Source organism: Lactuca saligna, chromosome 5 (genome assembly GCF_052625555.1).
Source record: "Lactuca saligna cultivar CGN05327 chromosome 5, ASM5262555v1, whole genome shotgun sequence".
Lineage (NCBI taxonomy): Eukaryota > Viridiplantae > Streptophyta > Magnoliopsida > Asterales > Asteraceae > Lactuca > Lactuca saligna.
Genome location: NC_136421.1, coordinates 66,106,941 through 66,117,533, shown reverse-complemented (window position 1 = coordinate 66,117,533; position 10,593 = coordinate 66,106,941). Strand labels below are relative to the sequence as shown.

The following is a 10,593-nucleotide window of genomic DNA, read 5'->3' as shown; positions in this document are numbered from 1 at the left end:
ATAAGATAATTATGAAAAAATCCCGAATCTGGCCATTCCTGATGCCTGGACTCGCCGAGTGACCAAGGGGACTCGCCGAGTCAGGCCTACTCGCGAGTCCACCTTGGGACTCGCCGAGTCAGTGACCCAAAAACCTAAAAATCGAATTTTGCAGGTTTGTTTCAGTTAATCAAGCAACAATTTAAAGAAAACCAAGCTAGGCTCTGATACCACTGATGGGTTTTAGCCATAAGAACTTTCCTATGTGCGCATGCAAAACCCTAATGCTCGGATCTAGGCTTTCTAATTAAACATGCTTTGAATCTAAGACTTCTAATGGCTAATTAGGTTAAATAACAACATTGAAATAGATCTAGAATCATACCTTTGGATTCCTTGTTGATCTTGTTGTCTTGGAGCTTCTAGAGTCACAAATATCACTCCTCTAATGGCTTACAAACACCAATAGCAAGCAAGATGATTTAGGAGAGAGGAGAGGGGAGGAATTCGACTAGAGTATCTCTACTTTAGATGGTGTGTCGAATTCCCTCACCCCTAGGGTCTATTTATACTTGTAGACTCCTTAAGGTTACAACCTAAACCCTAATTGGATAATCTTCTCTTAAGGCTATCCAAATCCATTCCATAGATAAGTCTTTGGACGATTTTAGCTATCCTATATCTCATAGAATTCGTCCAAAGCATATCCCAATGGATTTACAGTCTAAAGTTTAACTATCAAACAATTGACAATTTATACCCTCTTATTTAATTAATCTCTTTAAGTCACCAAATTAATTCCAATTAATTTATGACTTATATTAATCAAATAACCATATATTATTCCTTATAATATTTACTCTCTTTTTAACAAATCATCCATCAAGTTGCTATGATGAAGGCAACCCAAAAGGACCATGCACAACCGGATCAAATACTTGCCTATTATAGTTGCAGCCTTAGACACTATTCCAACAATATGGACATAAAAGCTCTCTCTCTCTCTCTCTCTCTCTCTCTCTCTCTCTCACAGCCAGTTCATCGCCTTTGGGTAGTAGAGGCATCCTTCTATTATTCACGTTTCTGGAACCCTAGTAACTATTATAGGAATAGTTAGGAGACTCTATCTCTCTCTCTATCTACCTCTCTCTCTCTCTATCTCTTTCTTTCTCTATCTCTCTCTCTCTCTCTCTCTCTCTCTCTCTCTCTAGTACGAAGAATGACTCATGAGTAAGTTCATTCTTGAATCTATACTAATATTATAATACTTTAGATAGAATGTGACATACTACTTCCCTCTATGACGCTTCATAGCGCCATCGCCGTGTAACCAGAGTCTCCAGGAAGGAGAGCGAACATCATGTGTATAGATCTATACAGGACTGACACTCTCACACCTAGACTACTAGCTACAGTCTGCACTGGTAAGGCCCATCGGTAACATAATGCCACTACCTCTACGCGTGACCTGGAGGGTCATCAGATACTCTATTGTCGATCAGCATGATTACATACGAGTTCACATTCACCCCTTGTTTTAGACTTTGCTAGTTGTGTCGTTCATTCGATTCTGTCTGGAGTCTGTATTTTCTTGTTTTAGACTTTACTAGTTGTGTCGTTCATTCAATACTGTCTAGAGTCTGTATTTTCTTGTTTTAAACTTTGCTAGTTGTGTCGTTCATTCGATACTGTCTGGAGTCTGTATTTTCTTGTTTTAGACTTTGCTAGCTGTGTCGTTCATTCGATATTGTCTGGAGTCTGTGTTTCCTTGTGTTAAACTGAGCCAGGCGTATCATTCATACGATACTTCCCTGGAGTCTATGTTTTCTTTTTGTTTTAGTCAGCAGTATTACTGCTGAGGTATATATTATTTTCCCCTGGTATTTTTACTTGTGGTTTTCTCATTATTCCTTTAAAGTCAATACTGTATTTTGGTAATGATAGTATTTTTGGGGAAAATTACTCCTTAAAACGTAAATCAGTCATGTCTTGGTAGAAGACTTCTTTTATTTAGAAAATATAGGATTTTCTAGAAAGAACGCTAATACACCGTAGATTCTAGATTAATATCTTTCATAAAGTCATTTTGAATAAAATGTGTATTTATGCTAATGACACTAAATACTTATGAACTCACCAGCATTATAAAAATGTTGATACTCACTTTCAAAATAACTTGTATTCTCAAGTCATCGATAGACAGGTACATCCCGGGAGCTTTGGCGAAGACAGCCTAGTACCGAGCCGCATCTATGTTATGTTCTGTATTTACTTTGATATTGCTATGAAATGTAACCTATGTAAAATTATTACTATTAATGCAATGGTTGTTGTACGTTGATCACTATACTGCATATGTTGTGATACTTGACATGACGTCATCTATCCCAGAATGTTTCCGCCGTTCCGGTTTTGGGGTGTGACACTTTTCTATGACAACTTTATATTTGTTATATTTTAGTGACAAAAGTTTATATGTATTTTTTTGTCACCAAAAATTATCTTAGAAAAACAAAATGTTTTGTGTGTGTGTATGGTTCAGATCCGGTAGGAACCCAAAAATTGGTAGGAGCTGCGAGGATTATTCTCCACTAATCATTTCGTCAAGTGTACAAACGTCAAACACATTTATATGGTCGTGATACGTTCGCACGCGACTAACGTGCATGAAACGTAATACGGACTCAAGAGAATAATCAAGCACGACGAACGTCCATGAAACATCATTTAAATGAGTTATTTTGTTTTTATTTTGTTTTTTTTAAATAGATATATGTTCGGTTTTAATGTTTTTATATTTTTTTGTTTTTTGTTTTTTTTTATATTTTTTCATTTAAAAAAATATCTTTTTTTCTTTTCTTTTTTGTTTTTTGGTTTGTTTTTTAATATCTTTACTACATACTTGAAGATAATAGAGTTATTTTTTTATTTATTTTTTATTTATTATTTTTTTTTTAATTGAATATCGGTTTTAGATTTTAATGTTTAACAATTATAAAATTTTGAATAAAAAGAATATTAAGTATCATATATTTTTCATTTATACTTTTTTTTTAATCATAATATTTTTAGATCGGAAAATTTTCAATCATAGTTTTTTAAATCATAATGATATTATGTATCATACATTTGTGGATCATATTAATTTGAATCATAATATATTGAATTAAATAAAGTTTTTTTTAATACAATCTTTGGATCATTTTAATTTTTGAATCGTTTAATTTTGAATCATAAAATATATAATAATTAAGGATCATTAATATTTGAATCAAAATATTTTTAGATCATAACAAGTTAAAGATCATAAATATATTGAATCGTAATAATTTTGGATCAAAAATATTTTGAATCATCTCAATTTGAGTTATATTTTGTTCAATATATTATTTTTAAAAAATTTTTAAACTTTTAAAACCAAGTTTAATATCTAAAACAACTTATTTTTTAAAAGTGAAAGACTTTTAAATAGGTTATTGGTTGCATGTCAATTGTGCTGATGGATTTACATATAGTTCTCTAGTTCAATTTTGAGATTTTAACCCCCAAACTAAAACCCTTTTTTGAAAATTTGCAACTATTTCAAATTAATTAAGAAATTTGTCATTTCGAAATTAAAAGAAAAAGAATAATGATGGATTAACCATAGCCATCCAATTTTGCAAATTAAAGGATAAGATTGATTTTCGCTGTTATTACCAATTTTTAAATTTCTACTTGAATACAAAAAGATACAAAAAGATGTAAAATACTTAATAAAAAGTAAAAATTGATGACCAATTAGTTAAAACTAGGTTGTTTTGATGGTTTTATATATGGATACCTAACAACCATATATATATATATATATATATATATATATATATATATATATATATATATATATATATATATATATATATATATATATATATATATATATATATATATATATATACTTGAATATAAAAGATGCAAAATACTTAATAAAAAAATAAGAATTGATGACCTAATTTTAGTTAAAACTAGGTTGTTTTGATGGTTTTATATATGGATATCTAACAACCATATATATATATATATATATATATATATATATATATATATATATATATATATATATATATATATATATATATAAATAAAAGATGCAAAATACTTAATAAAAAATAAGAATTGATGACCTAATTTTAGTTAAAACTAGGTTGTTAAAACTAGGTTGTTTTTATTTTTTATTAAGTATTTTGCATCGTGTCTGCATCATTATCAATTTGAAGTTATATAGGCTTTAGTAAATATTAAAAACACAACTTACAAGCAAAAGATCTTACCTTGAGGTCTTTAACTGCTTGCAAGTATAACACAATAACAATCTAAATTCCAATTGTGATGTTTTATTTAATTCTTTTTATTTGTCACCAACCATAAGAAAGAAGATAAAGAACTATGAAGAAAAGTTTGAGCCCAGATCCATATTCCACTCTAAAATCATATTTCGATGATTTAACAAGGGGACCGCGTCAGTAAGCAATGATATTTCCAATATTGAATAAAATTTTAAAACGAATTTCCATGATAAACAAATAGTTAAACAGTCCTTAATAATATATATATATATATATATATATATATATATATATATATATATATATATATATATATATATATATGGGTAAAGTGAATATACCTAACAATCTTATATAAACTTAGGTAACTAACCTCATCAAACTACGTGATTTTGCATTAAATTTTCATTGCAATCATCCAAGGTTCTTAAAGTTCATCCCTAAACTTGATTTACTTCAAAAAAATTTGAAAATTCATCATTATATTTCTCCTACATCCTTTCATTTGTAGCGGTAGGATATGAAGCCCATCAGGTGGTATTCGATAGAAAGACGTAATGTAAAAGAAATATATTGTTCAAAATCCAAAGATTTTGGAAGTAATCAAGTTATAGGGTTGAAGTTTAAGAACCATGGCAATTACAATGTAAATATGATACAAACCAATGTAGTATTATGGAGTTAGGTACGTAAACTTATATAAGGTTGTTAGGTATATTCACTTTACCCTATATATATATATATATATATATATATATATATATATATATATATATATATATATATATATATATATATATATATATATGGGATTTTCTAATATATGTCCTAAGGACACATATAAGAACTATTAATTATGAAAAATATTACCATAATTAAATTCGAAGTACATTTATTAAGGAAATTATTAATGCACTTCATATTTAGTTATGGTAATATTTCTTATTATTAATGTAGTTTATAATTAATTATGGTAATATATATTATCAATTAATGCTTCTTATATGTGCCCTTAGGGCACATATTAGAAAATCCCTATATATATATATATATATATATATATATATATATATATATATATATATATATATATATATATATATATATATATATATATATATATATATATATATATATATATATATATATATATATATATATATATATATGGTTAGGTTCAATTGAGACCACCTATATTTTGTGAGACCGTGAGACGTATTTTTGTAGTTAATTCATGTTCCGAAAATAATATTTAAAAAAAGAATTTTTGGATTTTTCCATTTATTTTGCATTTTCAAATTATTATATAGAATATGTACAGTTAATATTGTATTAGAATATTTAACGTATTTAAAAAAAAAAAAAAAGGTTTTTTTTATTTTTTTATTTTTTTTAGTTAATTCAATTTCCGAAAATAATATTTTAAAAAAAGAATTTTTAGATTTTTATATTTATTTTGCATTTTAAAATTATTTTTTAGAAGATGTACAATGTAATATTCTATTAGAATATTTCACGTTAGTTAATTCAAGTTCCGAAAATAATATTTAAAAAAAGAATTTTTAGATTTTTCTATTTCTTCTGCATTTGAAAATTATTTTTTAGAATATATCAGTGTAATATTCTATTAGAATATTTCACGTGTTTTTCAAAAAAAAAAGGATTTTTTTTATTTTTTTAAATTTTTTTATTTTTTTTAGTTAATTCAAGTTCCGAAAATAATATTTAAAAAAAAAGAATTTTTGGACTTTTTCATTTATTTTTGCATTTTAAAATTATCTTTAGAATTGTTCTTATGGTCTCACAAAATTAGAATGGTCTCAAATAAACCTGAATATATATATATATATATATATATATATATATATATATATATATATATATATATATATATATATATATATATATATAGGATTAAGATCCGTTGAGCACTCATAGTTTCCCGAGAACCTGATAACTAAATGTGGAGCGTCGGATCAAAATTAACTCATTAATAACATGATCGTCATCTTACCAATCGTCTTTAATGTTTAATTTTTTTTTTTTTTTGTAATTATAAAGATTAATAAACAGTTCTAAAAACTAACATAATAAATCAATTTTCAGACTTTTTTTAAAATAATTTTCATTTTTTTTAATAGAGATCTCTTAATTTTTTCAGAAAAAATGATTTTTTTTTTTTTAAATTTGTTTTTTTTGAACTGCAATTTTAATTTTTATAATCTGTATTTTTTTTAAAAAAAACTACAATTTAAAAAAATAGCAATTTTTTTAAAAAAAACTACAATACAGATGTATATATCATGTAAGATGCACATGAGATTATATCATGTAAGATTCACATGTGACTATATAATGTGATAATCACATGTGATTGTATCTTTTAAGATTTAAATATAAAACTTAAAGAAAAATTGTAAAAAGTAAGTAACGAAGAAAACTCAAACGAAATGCATGTGTGCATATAAACATAATTCATATGTGATTTACATCTGAATTATATGTAATTCATATGTGGTTCACTTGTAATTTACATGTGAATCGCATGTAATTCATATGTTATTTACATGTGATTCATATGTGAATTACATATGAATCACATGTAATTCATATGTCAATTACATGTGAATTACATGTAATTTATAAGTGTTTCACTCGTGATTTACATGTGAATTACATGTGATTCATATGTTAATTACATGTGATTTACAGGTGAATAACGTGTAATTTATATGTGAATTACATGTTATTTACATATGAATCACGTGTAATTCATATGTGTTTCACTTGTGATTTACATGTGAATCATATGTAATTCATATGTGAATTACATATTATTTACATGTAATTCATATGTGTTTCACTCGTGATTTACATTTGAATCACATCTGATTCATATGTAAATTGCATGTGATTTACATGGGAATCACATGTAATTCATACGTGAATTACATGTGAATCACATGTAATTTATATGTGTTTCACTCGTGATTTACATGTGATTCATATGTGAATTACATGTGATTTACATGTGAATCACATGTAATTCATATGTGAATTACATGTTATTTATATGTGAATCGCATGTAATTCATATGTGAATTACATGTTATTTATATGTGAATCGCATGTAATTCATATGTGAATTACATGTTATTTACATGTGAATTACATGTAATTCCTATGTGGTTCACGTGTGATTTACATATAAACTAAACATGAGTGCTTTTAAGGATGATCAAATAAGTAACTTACTGTGCTCACAGGGAAACGAGATGATAGTTTCAACGAAGTACTCAAACACATAACTCTGGTAGTAAGATCCTATGTGTGGTATGTGATTGTACGTTCAACAACATCATTTTAAGTTACCTGTTCATAAAAACTCAAAAGTTATCAAATATATCATATGCATAATATGTTAATTTTCATAAGAAAGACATAAAGAAAACTAACAGTTATAACAATCAAATACACCAACAACATCATTTTCAGTTACATGTTCATAAAAACTCAAAAATTACCAAATATATCATATGCATAATATGTCAATTGTCATAATATGACTTATTTCAATGAAAAATTTTATAAAATTAGATCAAGGCATTGTCGCATTGCTGATGAAATCCACAAAACTAATGAATTTTAGGAATTAAAAGTTAGAGAAATGTCTAGTACCTAGAAATCTAAACATTGAGAAAAACTGTGAGTAGTAATTTTGCGATAGAGTTTGTTTGTCCCTATTGAACAGGTAAGTAATGAAAGAGCAACAATTAAGGATTATTTTAATCTACAACTACAAAAAGTTACAATTCATATAATCGATCATAGTAAGATATTTGTAAATCAATAAATCAACATTAACATCAAAATAAATCGGTCTTTATACTCTGATAAATACGATATCCTTATTCAATCAACAACTAACTAACGACTCCTTAGTCTCGTTTCAATGGTTTATTATATCTAGAAAAGAAACAGATCTTGATCTTACTAATGCAATAGTTTATCGAGGAGACATGATTACCCATAGGGCTACTTTACCATATAAAACTTAACTAGATGAAAAACAGAAGAAGAAACAGCAGCGCCTTGTTTAGTTGTACAATATATGTAGGACATGCAAATTAAGATAGTGAACTTAGCAAAGCAATAATCGAGCATAATGGAAGCTAGATTACTCCAGCTAGACAAGATCATGAAGCTCATAATCTACAATTTTGGTGATGCCAGATATTATTTTAGGGCTCTCCACATTATTGTCAGAAAAAACTTGTAATTGGAAAAACATCAAGTGTCAGTCTGTAACCACATTTGTTACACAGGCAAGAAAATAGGACAAGCTTTCTAGGACTACTTCTAATTGAGGGAACGAGATAGGCATTCATGTATTTTTCATAGACCACCTAGCTTTTAGAGAGTACAACAAAATACTTACAACTTCTTTAGTAGTATCTGACACCATGTTAACCAAATACCCCTTAGTACTTAAAACCATTCCAATCACACCTTCTTGTGCACCAGAGATAACTTTGACATGATTCTGTGTTTTCAAAGTACTTGCAGATCTCTCTTTCACTTATAGTAAGAGTTTTCTGCAAACCACAAAAACTATAAACAATTACATACCAGTTGTGATCTTCTCTGCTCAGTAATAGAGTTTCCAACCAGAAACGTACAGTAATCGATGGCCTATAACAAACAAAGTTAACTTGATTATGATCCATTACAATTTAGAACATAAATTTCATTTAATCAAAAAATGATTAAAAGAAATACCTCTTCTAACTCTGATAGCTATTGAATACAAAATAAAACATACAAACCATATTGCTATTGTATACCAACTTTGACATTTATATTGACATGATCTGCATAAAATTAGATATGATCTCCACAGCATTAAGCCAAACATTATCAGCTACTGTTTTTGGTATCGTTTCAAAGCTCTCTGCAAATTTTCCAACTACATATTGATCTAATATGAAAATATGTATATTATATTAATCAAATTTAGTCAAACAAAACAAAACAAAAACTAATCATTCAGATTACCCACCCTGTCTCCGAGAAAGAAAACTCCTTCAGTTTTCTTGCTAATTCAATTTTAGTGGCTGCAGCTCCAGGCACAAATCTATTGTCCTTACATAACGCCTAAAATAAAATAGGACGAATAAAAATATAATTTATCCAAACAAATGCATTTTATCTTGGAATAAAGAAGGTGGCCATCTTTTTAACATGTTTAGAATATGTTGAGAAAGACTTGATCTGTACACATGATTTCTTTTTTATGACAACTTAACAACAAAAACATTGAGTCCTAAAATTTTACCAAATAAGTTTTAATACAAACAGACAACACCATCGATTGATGATCAGTGACTATGAAAACTGAATCAATTGCAGATCTAGATCTGAAAGAGAGTGATGAAGACACATGTACGTAAGAGAGAGAGAGAGAGAGGGAGAGAGAGAAAGAGAGAGAGAGAGAGAGAGAGAGAGAGAGACCTGATGAGGAATGGTAATCTTTCGCATTTGACTTACCTCAATCTATCGACACAAGCACTGTAAGAACCAGGCGATTAATAGGAGATTAGGCTACAACATCAAAAGGCGAGGTGATGACAGGAGGAAGGATTGAGAGAATTCTAAACATGAATGACGAAACTTTGCAGTTGAATTAAACTATTGAAATTGAGAGCTAAATCGAATGGATTATGTTTCAAATTAGAGTTTGATCATATCAATTTTAACAATGAAGAACAACATCATGATTCAATGGTGATATCGTTCATAAAGTATTTAGAATCACGACAATAAATAACATATGAATTGATCTAGATTAATTCATGAATCAAGAAAGAAAATGTGATTAAATTGATTAAAAATAACAGTTCAGAGATGAACACGATCAAGAATTAGAAGCGCAATTAACAAATGATATGAATCCTACATGAAATAATGTTTGGGCTTGATCAAACAGACTATGAATCAGAGATATCTCAGTGTCTCGTCGATGTTTTCACCGGCAGAAGCGACAGTTGCCGATGGCGGAGCGGTGAAGAATGGAGATGTGTGTGTTGTGTGTGAGAGAGAGACAGATAGAGGAAAACAGAAATAAAGTATGTGAGTTAAAAAGGGAAAATGAGGTTTTATTAATTAATTAAACTGATTATTAGGATATTATATATTTTATGCCCAATATACCCCTCTCATCATTTTTAAAAAGTCTAGTATACCATTAAAATAATTGATATTTACAATTATGCCACTTTTGATCTAAGTC

The 10,593-nt window shown here is 27.9% G+C and overlaps 1 long non-coding RNA gene across 1 annotated transcript; it reads right to left on the bottom strand.

Annotated features, from left to right (window-relative positions):
- Positions 1-7,565: 7,565 nt before the first annotated feature.
- Positions 7,566-10,368, bottom strand: LOC145045200 (uncharacterized). Its single transcript, XR_013681781.1, has 3 exons — positions 10,261-10,368; positions 8,743-9,458; positions 7,566-7,676 (listed from the first exon to the last, which is right to left on the bottom strand). It is a non-coding gene; the product is annotated as an uncharacterized LOC145045200 (long non-coding RNA).
- Positions 10,369-10,593: the final 225 nt, after the last annotated feature.